Source organism: Schistocerca serialis, chromosome 7, assembly GCF_023864345.2.
Source record: "Schistocerca serialis cubense isolate TAMUIC-IGC-003099 chromosome 7, iqSchSeri2.2, whole genome shotgun sequence".
Classification (NCBI taxonomy): domain Eukaryota; kingdom Metazoa; phylum Arthropoda; class Insecta; order Orthoptera; family Acrididae; genus Schistocerca; species Schistocerca serialis.
In genome coordinates this window covers 55685137-55701089 of record NC_064644.1, presented here as the reverse complement: position 1 = coordinate 55701089, position 15953 = coordinate 55685137, and the positions used below count along the sequence as shown (strand labels likewise).

General features: G+C 42.5%; 1 non-coding gene across 1 annotated transcript; it reads right to left on the bottom strand.

The window, feature by feature from the left end:
* Positions 1-399: 399 nt before the first annotated feature.
* Positions 400-474, bottom strand: Trnaa-cgc (transfer RNA alanine (anticodon CGC)). Its single transcript has one exon. It is a non-coding gene; the product is annotated as a tRNA-Ala (tRNA).
* Positions 475-15953: the final 15479 nt, after the last annotated feature.

The following is a 15953-nucleotide window of genomic DNA, read 5'->3' as shown; positions in this document are numbered from 1 at the left end:
CATTTCTGTATCTTATGTGGACGTTACTTGTGCAACGTGTCACTTATGCCTGGAAATTGTTGGTACATTTAGTGGCAGTCATTCTAATTAATTCCACTGATAAAGTTCAGTTTGCTGAACTCGCTTTCAGACACACCTAGTTGGTACGACATCTTATTCGTAGTTCACGACCGTACGATCCTGGTTTCAAGCCCTGCTCTTAATGGTATAAAATGAAACATTGTTATAAATGAATTGAGTCTGTTCAAGTCTTTTAAATTATTAGGAGCGTGGTTATTCATTTAACAAGGTTTTTTAAATGGTAATTGTAAGACTGTTGTTACGCAACAAAATATATCCCATGAAACAAAAAATGAAAGACATATGAGGGACCGAAACTTCCTGGCAGATTAAAACTGTGTGCCCGACCGAGACTCGAACTCGGGACCTTTGCCTTGCGCGGGCAAGTGCTCTACCAACTGAGCTACCGAAGCACGACTCACGCCCGGTACTCACAACTTTACTTCTGCCAGTACCTCGTCTCCTACCTTCCAAACTTTACAGAAGCTCTCCTGCGAACCTTGCAGAACTAGCACTCCTGAAAGAAAGGATATTGTGGAGACATGGCTTAGCCACAGCCTGGGGGATGTTTCCAGAATGAGATTTTCACTCTGCAGCGGAGTGTGCGCTGATATGAAACTTCCTGGCAGATTAAAACTGTGTGCCCGACCGAGACTCGAACTCGACCAGTTTTAATCTGCCAGGAAGTTTCATATCAGCGCACACTCTGCTGCAGAGTGAAAATTTCATTCTGGAAACATCCCCCAGGCTGTGGCTAAGCCATGTCTCCACAATATCCTTTCTTTCAGGAGTGCTAGTACTGCAAGGTTCGCAGGAGAGCTTCTGTAAAGTTTGGAAGGTAGGAGACGAGGTACTGACAGAAGTAAAGCTGTGAGTACCGGGCGTGAGTCGTGCTTCGGTAGCTCAGTTGGTAGAGCACTTGCCCGCGAAAGGCAAAGATCCCGAGTTCGAGTCTCGGTCGGGCACACAGTTTTAATCTGCCAGGAAGTTTCATATCAGCGCACACTCCGCTGCAGAGTGAAAACCTCATTCTGGATATGAGGGACCGCTTTCCGTGTGTTTCACCTTAAAATTGTCCCAACCCTCGTTCTGAGGTATTAGATGGTTTTGTATTAATATGTCAAGGTCCTGTAGACCTAATTGGTAAAGCTACTTTTCCTGAGGGGTGTTCATGAAAATCTAGATACGGATGATGTTGAGACGTTATTTTTCCAGGTCCTTCCACTACGACACAACCTTACGCTAGTAGTCCGTATCACTGTCTATTTAGCGTGACCAGATTACGGCGTACAGGTGCTCTCTAATCTCTGACCAGGAACAACACATATCGAGGATATAAAAAAAACATTCACAGGAATAGTAACAATAATAATAATAATAATAATAACAATACCAATAACAATAATAATAATACGAAGAAAGTAAATTGGAAAAAGAAAACACTTCATGGCAAGCACCCGTATCATATAACACAGCCACACATCGATCAAGACGCATCCAACACGTGGCTAAGAAAAGGCAATATATACAGTGAGACAGAAGGATTCATGATTGCAATACAGGATCAAACAATAAATACCAGGTATTACAGCAAGCATATTATTAAAGATCCCAATACCACAACGGATAAATGCAGACTTTGTAAACAACAAATAGAAACAGTAGATCACATCACAAGCGGATGTACAATATTAGCAAATACAGAATACCCCAGAAGACATGACAATGTCGCAAAAATAACACATCAACAGCTTGCCTTACAACATAAACTTTTAAAACAACACGTTCCTACATACAAGTATACACCACAAAATGTACTGGAGAATGATGAATACAAATTATACTGGAACAGAACCATTATAACAGATAAAACAACGCCACATAACAAACCTGACATCATACTCACCAATAAAAAGAAGAAATTAACACAACTAATCGAAATATCCGTACCCAATACAACAAATATACAAAAGAAAACAGGAGAAAAAATTGAAAAATACATCCAACTGGCTGAGGAAGTCAAAGACATGTGGCATCAGGATAAAGTTGACATCATACCAATTATACTATCAACTACAGGAGTCATACCACACAATATCCACCAGTACATCAATGCAATACAGCTACATCCAAACATATATATACAACTACAGAAATCCTTAATTATTGATACATGTTTCGTTACCCGAAAGTTCCTAAATGCAATATAACACATACCGTACAGTTAAAAGGAAGTGACGCTTGATCAAGGTCCGCGTCACTCCATTTTTAACCGGACTTAACGTCTGAGAAAGTGAAGATAATAAAAATAATATCTAACAAACATGGTCTAAAGGAGAGATACAGATCACATATAACCAGTGAAGCTAACAAAAGATAATATTTTTAAAGAAAATAAATGAAAAATAATAATTAGCACAAATAATATTAAAGTGAATGGCATTAAGAATGATATAGATTAGTTTAGCAAGTTTATACTCTAGTTTAGTATTATCAGAAGCAGAAGTGATAAAGAAAGAGCAGAAGACTGAAATGACAGTAAAGGTGGCTGTTATGAAAGAATACAACTTAAATACAGAATTATGCCGACAAAGGGTAGGTAAAAGTTATGGTGGATGGGGGATTGAACAGAGTGAGCTGACGTTAATAACTGGGAGAGACGGCGGTTGTCATGGAAGGTGGGCTGTTCCCTGTTTATTGAAACCCGGAAGGAATGTAGTTTCTCTGATATTTTCAGAAAGATTTTTCCAACATCGTGCTCCTGATGCAGAAAGTGATGCAGAGAACACAACAGTGTTATGTGATTGTAAACAGAGGGTTTTACGTTTTCCAGAACGAGTATTTGTGCTGTGCTGTTCAGATAGCAGTGTAAGTGTCGAAGATAAATAAAAGGAGTTAAAATGACTGGGAATTCATAGGGCATAAACATAGAGTGTGACAGTCTCTGCGTTTATCAACACGTGGCAATGATAACTGCTCGTAGGTATAAGTGGTATGGTCGAAATATTTATAGAGAGCTGTAAAACAAAAACGATCCGGATTGAAAAACATAAGTATACTGTTCATTACCTTAAAGGCAATCGCAATGACTGTTAATACGTTTATCCCACTTGAGTCACGACCTTCAATGTCGTTATGGAGAAATGTTTGCGGTTGCCCACGGAACCTTGAAGGTACTCAGATGTAGGTAAGAACACATATTTCCAAGTTTGTTTCGACTACACTGCAGATGCTACAGCAATTATGTTTGAAACAATAAACAGTTTATTTGCTTTCTTCCAGCTATCTCGTTTTCATTCCACTGCTCTTTATACGTTTGGGTAGGCATAGAGTCTCGTGGCCTGAGGGCATTCGTAGGACTTCTGGTAGTCACATTTTGGACGCTTAGACGTGCTTTGGAAGAGAATAGTTTCATGGGAGTGAACTCAGGACATTGAACTCCGTCTCGACTTATGACTGTGTTGGTTGTGCTGAGATAGCATTGGTGATTAATGAACTAAAAATGGCGCTCTGACTGTCAATATTATTTGGCACTGTCCAACTTCAAGAATTTTCTACTGTTCTTCGTTAATTGATACCCGGCTTCATGCACTTATTTTGTGCATGCTGCTGTCTGTAAACTCTTTGATTCCACTGTGCAACTTCAATTTTTGCACTGCTAGTTTGGCTATTGTTTGATTGATTAATCAATATTCTCAATGTAAGGTCACCATTCACATATGCACTACTGAGTCACATTTATGCGACCATCTGTCAAAAGTATGAACAGCCGCTTTTTCAGTGCAGACCACCGCGAGATGTGCAGGATGAGGGTCACTGAGATTCTGGTAGGTTTCAACAGATGTTGAACCATGCTGAATCCAATGCCGTGACCAGCTGCACTAGGTTTCTCGGTCGAGAAGCGATGGAGCGAACAGACTGATAGAGATGTTCCCACATATTCTCGAATGAGATTAAACAGCAGTTTTATCAGCAGGAGAGTACTGTAACCTCATCCTGGTACTCTTCAAGCCGGGCACACAGACGGTGAGCTGGGTGACACACTGCATTGTCCTGCTAGTACATGCCACCGTGCTTATGAGAAACAAACTGCCCGTAGGGCTGGAGATGGTCAAGAGGGGCAAATGCATATTTACGTTGATCCATTGTGCGTTCCAGAATGCCACGAAAACATCCCCAGACCACACGCAGCGACGTTCGTTGGTAGCCTCTTGGTTCACCTGGGTGGTCAGTTGCTCAACAGCTGCACGTCCCTCCACCCGCACACATCTTCAGAGCCGTCCATCTCACCTGTCTTGTTTGGCCCATGGTGCACCACATTTGCCTCGGCGCCGGTTTTGGACAGCACCATTTTGCTATGCACGGAATACTGTGACAACGGCGGCACACGAACGGTTTGAAAACCACGCCATTTCGGAAATGTTTCCGCCCTTGGCACGAAAGCCAATGATCATGCTTTTTTGGACGTCCGATAAATCTTTTCATTTCCGCATTACGACAACGACTGCAATGTTTTCCGCGTCCCCCATACAAGCTTTACGACATACCCTCCACTGCTAATGCTACCACTTGCCACCTGTGAGCGGCTATTGGAGGCTGACGTCGAACATAGGCGGCCATCACATTAATGAACTGGACGGTGTATTCGTAGGTATATTTCTGAAATAAAATGTGGGTCGATTTTTAGAGGATTTGGTTTCTCTCATTCTCATCTTACAGGATCTTTTAATCCTTATGTCAATTATTTACGTATTGTACATTTCATTTGCGCTGATTTGTCTCTGGTGATAAACGAAATGGTTCAAATGGCTCTGAGCACTATGGGACTTAACTTCTGAGGTCATAAGTCCGCTAGAACTTAGAAGTACTTAAACCTAAATAACCTAAGGATATCACACACATCCATGCCCGAGGCAGGATTCGGACCTGCGACCGTAGCGGTCGCGCGGTTCCAGATTGTAGCGCCTAGAACCACGCGGCCACTCCGGCCGGTGGTGATACAAGATTTTGGGAGTATAAGATTTGGACTTATAAGCGACGGTGTACGGTCGACCCCTGTTGGCTTCAAGTTTAGCCTGTGTTTGGCCACAGGAAGGTGCTACAACGTGTTACGTCACAACCTAGTTGGCTCGGTTGAAAGAAGTAGCAACTGACAACGCATACTGTCGTAATCTGTTGAATCTGAAGTAAAAATATAGGATTCTGCATTGTTATTTCTGTCTTTGTTTCTTTAACTTGTAAGAGCCCGTCCGTCTTCGGTAGCAGACGACGTAGTCAGACATAGACGCCACCACTGCTGTGGATTATATGCATATTTCTTGATGGTGTTTACACAACATATCAACAGGCGTTAAGATGAATTTTCCCCGCTTTGTTAACAGCATATGAGGTAGCATTCCTAGTAACAGAATGTAAATTGTAGCAAACTGTACTGTTTTGCTCTTACAGATAAATCGAATTGTAGCAAATGTTTCATACATCCGCACTTTCTGTATAAATGTTTGAAACTGAAGACAAATATCCGTGTGTAATTATTGAGACGACGTTTTCTACGAGAATTCAATGATACGTCGCAAGCATTTCCACAAATATTATTAGTGTGAAGAAATATCTCAAACTATGACGATGCACCACATAACAGGCAGGCCAATATTGATTTTCTTCTCTGTATTCCAAGCAATCACTTTAATTCTTGATAGGTGTTCTGGATAGATTTTAAACTGGTTTAGATTGCATGCTATTTGCACATTCTCTGACTTCGTTACTTATAATCATAAATTATTATACCTTCGATTTCATATTCTCTGAATGAAATGATCACATCTTCACTTCATACCGTCCAAAAAATTCTCGTGAATATTACCAACGCATCATTGTACCACTTTCGTTGCTCTCATTCTTGGTAGATAAAATCCTTCTCAAGCTTTGCGTGGTAGGGAGGACAGGCCCCAAGGGAGACTGAACGTAATTCGAGTTGTGAACTTTATCTTTACTTTCTTTATCGTAACAAAACGCACTAAATTACACTAACTAAACTTCTATTGGAAAAGCACCCCTCCCGGGGGTACTCACTACTAAGAAAAAGAACAATTTACGATCATAAAACTGAACCAGCCTGATAAACAGCAAACAAATTAAATACAATAATATAAGCTGTAGCAGTAAAATAAAGGAACTAAAAAATCCTTTCTCGAAAAATACTTTTCAACCTAAAATACAAGTATACTCTGCAAATAAGGACACTACAAGAAAATTACTATACCGTCGTATAGCGGAGGTGCACAACGCACGGAAGAGAAATAACCAGACGCAGTTGATGTTAAATGTTGCGTTCTGAATGCTACAAATAATCAATGTGAAACTAACAGATCCTAAATCTTCTAGAGTTTGGTCTCTTCGAAAACCAACAATATATACATAACCATTCAGTTGGTTGAGCCACTCTTGCATAAACACATTTAAGTAAATAAATCAAGTAATTACTCAATTGGCATTTTAAATGGTTAACACTTCAACAGTCTACATGGACTAAAATTCTTTAAAAAAATTAAAAGTATAGGTGCAGTAGGCGCGCAATGATTGACACAAATACATTGACGTCCTATACAACCCTGTCTTCTCAAGGCGTTGTGGGCGCGGAGAGATTACGTGGTGCAGGGCCACTAGCATCCGGCTGGCCGTTCGGTAGAGCGAGGACTGGGCTCCCCTTTCGGACGTGATGTTTAGGGATTGTGGGGCCCTCAACAGCGCGGTCATCATCCCCCTTACAAAGTCCCAGTTTTTACACAGTCTAATTTGTACACAATCCAAAGTAGCCACCGTCGCGAATGATGACGATGAAATGATGAGGACAACACAAACACCCAGTCCCCTGCCAGAGAAAAATCTGCAACCCGGCCGGGGATCGAACCCGGGACCCGTGATCGAGAGGCAACTATGCTACCCTTTACACCACGAGCTGCGGACTCCGTTTTCGAACGTTGCACCTGCTCTATGAACAAGGGCAATTCCATCCAAGTCCCACCAAAAATGGAAGACAAATGGTGGCAAAATTAACAGAGAAAAAGAGAATTTAGTACAGGAATTGGGCCAGTCCTCTGCTATAGACCGAACGCCGCCACACGACAGTCAAAATTACAGCAACAAGAAAAACAAGTAAATAATTTTTCAACGAGTTAGCGGTGGCAAATCGATGAAACATGTAAGGCGGCCAAAATCCAAACGCAGTCACTAATCAATTACCGAGCCGGAAGTTCGACTGTCAACAACAAATTGTACGAAACTCGCGCCCGTAGGTGAGGGGTAAACAAGTATAACCCACTCACTAAACCACAAGTTAACTCGGATCGCCGCGCGGGATTAGCCGAGAGGTCTGGGCGCTGCAGTCATGGACTGTGCGGCTGGTCCCGGCGGAGGTTCGAGTCCTCCCTCGGGCATGGGTGTGTGTGTTTCTCCTTAGGATAATTTAGGTTAAGTAGTGAGTAAGCTTAGGGACTGATGACCTTAGCAGTTAAGTCCCATACGATTTCACACACATTTGAACAACCCGGATCGGTCGGCTAACGAGCCCCTGACTAACAGCAGATAGATTTTAAACTTTTGAATAACACTGTACCCACGTATAAGATAGCAGTAAAAAACGCAAAATAGTCACTGAGATAAGAGTAAGAGGCCCCACCATTACGAATATGAAAAACAAGGAAACACATTCAAACTAGGTAGCATGAATATCCAGTAAGACAACAGATAAGACTGCCCTCTCCAATACACAGGAAGTGGCACATGAGATGAACACAGAAAATATGTAAATGCAATCCACCACAAATCCAACGCCCAACAGCAGCTAATTAAGAAGTTGACCAAGAACTTGGCAAATACCGCTAAGATTGGAGCATGAAATAAAGAAACAAACCCAGAAGTGCTATAGGAGGGCACACACAGCTCTTCTACCTAGACGTAGAAGTTGTATCAGTAACCAGAAGTCTGATATGGAACCGGACGTGACCCTAGAACCAGCAACCAGAGACGTATCGAACCAAACAGTCAGCGTACTGGTGTGAGAAATGGCAATTGTAGCTACGATTACTGCCGATGCTTGGCAATCAAATCGGAAGCGCACCCGGCGTACCCGTGCAGGACGAACAGCGCGGAGCCGACAGACAACTTCAGCACAGTAGCGGTCCGCCATCCGTCTGCTGGTCCGCTCAGTCGCTGAAGCACTCGAGACCCTCCTTCCCTCGGTACGGGCTCCAAACGTCCAGAGGTCTGCAGTCGGCCGCAATCGAGATGATACTGCTTCGCAATCCAGGAACCCACCCGAGTGTATTTTCCCGGCATCGCTGCTACGCTCAGAGCCGGTGGCCGTTAACTGCCGAACTTACGCGAGCCTTCAACTGCCGGCACAGTGCTCGCCTCGCCGCCGGACTCAACTCGGCCGCCTCAGCCCGCGGTTTCATCTTCGCGATCTGACTGTCACTGTCCTCACTCTTCCAGTCCCCATGCCAACCACGCTCACCAAAGGCAAACGTAAACTACAGACGGTCTCGCGACCTATCGATCGTGCAACTGTTAAAATACAATTTACGAGCCGGCCGGGGTGGCCGAGCAGATCTAGGCGCTACAGTCTGGAACCGCATGACCTCTGCGGTCGCAGGTTCGAATCCTGCCTCGGGCATGGATGCGTGTAATGTCCTTAGATTAGTTAGGTTTAAGTAGTTCTAAGTTCTAGGGGACTGATGACTTCAGAAGTTAAGTCTATGGAGTGCTCATAGGCATTTGAACCATTTAATTTACAAAGTCCATCAGTTGTTGTGAACAAAGCTGGCATGGACCATTTATATGTCAATACGATTTTTGAGGAACTTTCTATATGCGGCTGGTCGATATCCTTTGTGGAACTACTTTGTGTACTTTGTAGCAACCACCTCTCCTTTGCATTTTCGCAAGGGAACCCTGTTTTATTGCATATTCGCATTGTACACAAGAAATACGTATGGTTTACTTAACCATTGTTATCCATTCGTGGAAGATGGCGCTGTAACAGACAAATATCAAATTTTCCTGTTTTTGCCATCTAAAAAAAATGGTTCAAATGCCTCTGAGCGCTATGGGACTTAACATCTGAGGTCATCAGTCCCCTTTAACTTAGAACTACTTAAACTAACTAACCTAAGGACATCACACACATCCATGCCCGAGGCAGGATTCGAACCTGCGACCGTAGCTGTCACGCGGTTCCAGACCGAAGCGCCTACAACCGCACGGCCACACTGGCCGGCTTTGCCATTTAAAACTGATTTTAATTCTGCATGTCATTTATGCTGGAAATGCAGACATTTGTGTTCCAGTCTTCTATGCTGATGTCCAAACGTTACACGAGTGTTAAGAATATGATTGTATGGTACAAATAAGATGGCTAGAAATTAACATTTCTGACAACTAAGATACTTGTATGGTAACGTAATTTTCTATTCCCTACCGGTTTGATTGTGGTGAGTCCTCAAACCCACGGAATGCTCGATTTCGGTGGCCGTCCACGAACCGCACCGTCAGACTGATTGCAGTGTGTGTTTCCATGCAACAGCCGTAACTCGCGCGCTGACCGCTACGCGGTTACCAGAAGAATGCACATTAAATAGAGGTAAAATGCCTATGACGTCGTAATGACAGGCTTGAATGCAATGGATAGTCAACAAAATCCAGCACTCCAATGGCGAGAGACAAGAGGACTCTACATCTACATCTACATCTACATTTATACTCCGCAAGCCACCCAAAGGTGTGTGGCGGAGGGCATTTTACGTGCCACTGTCACTACCTCCCTTTCCTGTTCCAGTCGCGTATGGTTCGCGGGAAGAACGACTGTCTGAAAGCCTCCGTGCGCGCTCTAATCTCTCTAATTTTACATTCGTGATCTCCTCGGGAGGTATAAGTAGGGGGAAGCAATATATTCGATACCTCATCCAGAAACGCACCCTCTCGAAACCTGGCGAGCAATCTACACCGCGATGCAGAGCGCCTCTCTTGCAGAGTCTGCCACTTGAGTTTATTAAACATCTCCGTAACGCTATCACGGTTACCAAATAACCCTGTGACGAAACGCGCCGCTCTTCTTTGGATCTTCTCTATCTCCTCCGTCAAACCGATCTGGTACGGATCCCACACTGATGAGCAATACTCAAGTATAGGTCGAACGAGAGTTTTGTAAGCCACCTCCTTTGTTGATGGACTACATTTTCTAAGCACTCTCCCAATGAATCTCAACCCGGTACCCGCCTTACCAACAATTAATTTTATATGATCATTCCACTTCAAATCGTTCCGCACGCATACTCCCAGATATTTTACAGAAGTAACTGCTACCAGTGTTTGTTCTGCTATCATATAATCATACAATAAAGCATCCTTCTTTCTATGTATTCGCAATACATTACATTTGTCTATGTTAAGGGACAGTTGCCACTCCCTGCACCAAGTGCCTATCCGCTGCAGATCTTCCTGCATTTCGCTGCAATTTTCTAATGCTGCAACTTCTCTGTATACTACAGCATCATCCGCGAAAAGCCGCTTGGAACTTCCGACACTATCTACTAGGTCATTTGTATATATTGTGAAAAGCATTGGTCCCATAACACTCCCCTGTGGCACGCCAGAGGTTACTTTAACGTCTGCAGACGTCTCTCCATTGATAACAACATGCTGTGTTCTGTTTGCTAAAAACTCTTCAATCTAGCCACACAGCTGGTCTGATATTCCGTAGGCTCTTACTTTGTTTATCAGGCGACAGTGCGGAAGTGTATCGAACGCCTTCCGGAAGTCAAGAAAAATAGCATCTACCTGGGAGCCTGTATCTAATATTTTCTGGGTCTCATGAACGAGTTGGGTCTCACACGATCGCTGTTTCCGGAATCCATGTTGATTCCTACATAGTAGATTCTGGGTTTCCAGAAACGACATGACACTCGAGCAAAAAACATGTTCTAAAATTCTACAACAGATCGACGTCAGAGATATAGGTCTATAGTTTTGCGCAACTACTCGACGACCCTTCTTGAAGACTGGGACAACCTGTGCTCTTTTCTAACCATTTGGAACCCTCCGTTCCTCTAGAGACTTACGGTACACGGCTGTTAGAAGGGGGGCAAGTTCTTTCGCGTACTCTGTGTAGAATCGAATTGGTATCCCGTCAGGTCCAGTGGACTTTCCTCTATTGAGTGATTCCAGTTGCTTTTCTATTCCTTGGACACTTATTTCGATGACAGCCATTTTTTCGTTTTTGCGAGGATTTAGAGAAGGAATAGCAGTGCGGTCTTCCTCTGTGAAACAGCTTTGGAAAAAGGTGTTTAGTATTTCAGCTATACGCGTGTCATCCTCCAATGTAAAGGATTCCGACGGGAACAGCAAACTATTACATCCACGACGCTGTTCCTGGATCACGCTAAACGTGGTTTCTAGCCACAAATTTAAACAGCTAACCATATTGTACTGTACAGTAGAATTTGCAAAACAAAGTATATTTCGAACATAAATATCAGGTGTTAGAACACAAAGCTTTACATTTACATTGTAAATGAAATGTAGAACTTTTTTCGTAGGATCCGAGTATGCAATAATAATTGGACCGGGGGAAGGATTGGTTATGGGCTGTGGGGCAGGAGTTGTAGGACAGACTGATGTCCCCTTTAACAAATATTAAGAAGTAACACGACTTTATAACTTTCAAAAAACATTTTTATTAGTTTAAAGGATACTTTGAACCTTCTAATATGTGGGGTAAAATGTCTAATCCCTGAAAAAGAATTTTTTCTGTTGAATTACGGGCTATCTGCGACAACTCGATACACCCTGTAGTGTCTGGGCATAGTTAGCTGCACTTCACAACAATATTACATTTGCTTGGGATCAGTAAGCATCAGTAAATGTACGAAAAACACTATTGGTTCGCTTTGAATCTTGATTTTAGTTTGCACTATTAACTTTTGAGAGTCTATTTGGGATGTTACAGCGTGCGGTTTTGTCCTTCGAGTAAGGACGTGTAGTAAGTAAGTGCAATCGAACAGAAAAGGTACGAAGAGATCGTGTGCAGCGAGATGCGAAAGCAGTACGTCATCAAGGAGTCCAAAGAATAGATACGAGGCTGAGAAACAATTCGGAAGGAATCAATACCTCTGCAACGAAATTGAAAGACTGTCTCCAGGATTCTGATGTGAATTACAGACTCAGCAGTAGGATTACAAATTTTCTTTCCGTTTTCTCCGTTATTTCTCAACAAGTCAAATGTAAAACTTGAAACGTAGACAACACGTTGCTAGAATGAATACCTCAAGGCTTGGGTTTCATAATTATTTTTGCTTCGGACTAGCCCGGAATTGTTATGCCAGGTAGCGAGTTTATGCGGAGGGCATATAAAAATCAGTCGTTGAATGAACCTAGCAGTGCGCCTGCTTGTATTAGGGCTAAACTGAATTTCAAAGTTTTGTGCGTTCATGGAATTGGAATGATATTTTCAAACCTGTCAGCAACTGCTTTCTTTGAAACTGCAATTCTTACATTCTTCTTGACGTCTGAGGGTATTTCGCCTCTGTTTCACATCTGACGGAATATCATCTACTCCAGGGCCTTGTTCCGACTTAGGCCTTTCAGAACTCTGTCATTCTTCTCGCAGTATCACATCTCCTATCTCATCTTCATCTACGTTCACTTCCCTTTAAATATAATTTTGGCTTCAAATTGATCTCCCTTGTAAAGACCTTCTATACACAGGTTCCACCTTTCGGCTTTTCCTTCTTTGCTTGGGACCGGTTTCCCATTTGAGGTCTTGATGTTCATACAGCTGCTCCTCTTTCTCCAAGGCCTCTTTAATTTTCCTGTAGGCGGCGTCTACCTTGTCCCTAATGAAATATGCTTCTAAAACCTTATATATGTCCTCTAGCCGTTCTCACTTACCCGTCTCTCAAATCTTAGTTTTAAGACATTTGTATTCCCTTTAGCCTGCTTGATTTGCTGCCTTTTTATATTTTCTCCTTTTATGGATTAAATTCATTATCTCTTGCGTTATCCAAAGATTCCTTCTAGGCCATGTCTTTGTACCTATTTCATCCTCTGCTGCCTTCACTACTTCAACTCTTGAGGCAACACATTTGATTTGTACTGTATTTCTTTCCCCTGTTCTAGGCAACCCTTGCCTAATGCTCCCTCTGAAACTCTTATCAACCCCTGGTTCTTTTAACTTATCCAGATTTCATCTCCTTAATTTTACACCATTTTGCTACTTCTTCAGTCTTAATCTATAGTTCATGACCATTAAATTGTGCACATGCACCCATGTAAATGTTTTATAATTTAAAACTTGGTTTCTAAATCTCTGTCTTAGCAGCATGTAGTGATCGCAGTCTGCATACTGAACCAAGTTTAATCTCAGTTTCCATTCCGGTCCCCTACCAATAATTTATCGCATTCAGATTTCTCTCTAGACAACACCATCATCCGCAAGCAGCCTCATCGACCATCCTGCAAGGTCTATTGCATGTATCGTGTACAGCAGCCAACCTATAAAACTCGATCAGGATATGCCCGAAGTAACTTTACGTCTGTCTGTTCCACCCCATTAAGCTGTAGGACCTGAGGTCTTAACTTCCCCAAGGCAACACTAAAGAGCTGTGTCGTACGTCCTCTAATAGTACAGGAGCATTACATCAACATGGGCGTCACGATTTACTTTCTTCTGCCTCCCATGAACAATCAAAGCGTCTCTTGAACCATCACAACGAGCTGTCGTATACTTTTAAATTAATACGTGTACTCCACGAGCCATTGTATTGTGTGTCGGAGCGTAGTTCTTAGCAATAAAAGCGTTTTTTTATATTTCATTACTGCTTTAAGTGAAATTACTGTTTATATGGCTGGTGTTAAACAGCTGGTATTCGGGTAATCATCGAAGAGATTTTAGTTGATGCACGGAGAGAAATATGACATATATGAAAATGTTTCTGAAGGTTATGCAGTCTAGACACAAGCATGTCAGTTTCAACTCATTTACTTCCTTTACTAATGTATTGTCACCCAATTTTCGATTTCAAAGTGAGCAAAGGATCGATCATTTGCGTTAAAACTTAGCCCTGGGTTGTGGCTTTATGGCCGATATCTAAATTTCATGCTTATTTAAGACCAAGCCATGCAAAAAATTAACAAAGTAATTCCAAACATAGCCCCTCACCCACCCTGTTACTTCCAGATCACAAGAAAAGTTGCTTCCATCTCTCAGACTGACAGTTAAATACACACACAATCGTAATAAAAATATATACGGCGGGTGGCAAGTCGTTTGGTGGCAGCTACAGTAAATGTTAAACGTACATACGTTTTAAATTCTTTGCGTAGAAAGTATACAACAAACATCACTTCTCATGTTGTAAAACAAATATTCAGTACACACGGCCAGCGGGTGAGGCCGAGCGGTTCTAGGAGCTTCAGTCTGGAACCGCGCGACCGCTACGGACGAAGGTTCGAGTCCTGCGTCGGGCATGGATGTGTGTGATGTCCTTGGGTTGGGTTTAAGTAGTTCTAAGTTCTAGGGGACTGATGACCTCAGATGTTAAGTCCCATAGTGCTCAGAGCCATTTGAACCATTTTGTCAGTACACACTACCTAACAGCTAATCCTCTGTGTGCATTACCTTTTACTATGAGTTAGCTGCAACAGAAGTATTTTTTTCCCAATAGAAGCCTAAGGTGCACATTTATGAATGTTCGGGCGTTCCATAGTGTACAATTGTGGTCAACTGCTGGACATAACCGTGAAAACATCAGCAAGTCAATCACGCAGTGCACAGCAGCTCGTGATCAGCAGAATATACGGATGTGGTTGATTCGCTATATTCCACAGTTGTTTTTGTGGTCTTCAGTCTTGAGACTGGTTTGATGCAGCTCTCCATGCTTCTCTAACCTGTGCAAGCTGCTTCATCTCCCAGTACTTACTGCAACCTACATCCTTCTGAATCTACTTAGTGTATTCATCTCTTGGTCTCCCTCTACGATATATACCCTCCACACTGCCCTCCTATACTAAGTTGGTGGTCCCTTGATGCCTCAGAACATGTCCTACCAACCGGTCCCCTCTTATTGTCAAGTTGTGCCACAAACTCCCCTTCTCCACAATTCTTTTCAATTACCTCCTCATTAGTTATGTGATCTACCCATGTAACCTTCAGCATTCTTCTGTAGCACCACATTTCGAAAGTTTCTATCCACTTCTTGTCCAAACTATTTATCGTCCATGTTTCACTTCCATACATGGCTACACTCCACACAAATACTTTCAGAAACGACTTCCTCACACCTAAATCTATACTCGATGTTAACATGTTTCTCATCTTCAGAAACGCTTTCCTTGCCATTGCCATTCTACATTTTATATCCTCTCTACTTCGACCATCATCAGTTATATTGCTTCCCAAATAGCAAAACTCCTTTACTACTTTAAGTGTCTTATTTCCTAATCTAATTCCTTCAGCATCACCAGACTTAATTTGACTACATTCCATTATCCTTGTTCTCCTTTGGTTGATGTTCATGTTATATCCTCCTTTCAAGACACTGTCCATTCCGTTCAACTGCTCTTCCAAGTCCTTTGCTGTCTCTGACAGAATTACAATGTCATCGGCGAACCTCAAAGTTTTTATTTCTTCTCCATGGATTTTAACACCTACACCAACTTTTTCTTTTGTTTCCTTTACTGCTTGCTCAATATACAGATTGAATAACATCGGGGAGAGGCCACAACCCTGTCTCAACCCTTCCCAACCACTGCTTCCCTTTCATGCCTCTCGACTCATGTAACTGCCATCTGGTTTCTGTACAAATTGTAAATAGCCTTTCACTCCATGTATTTTACCC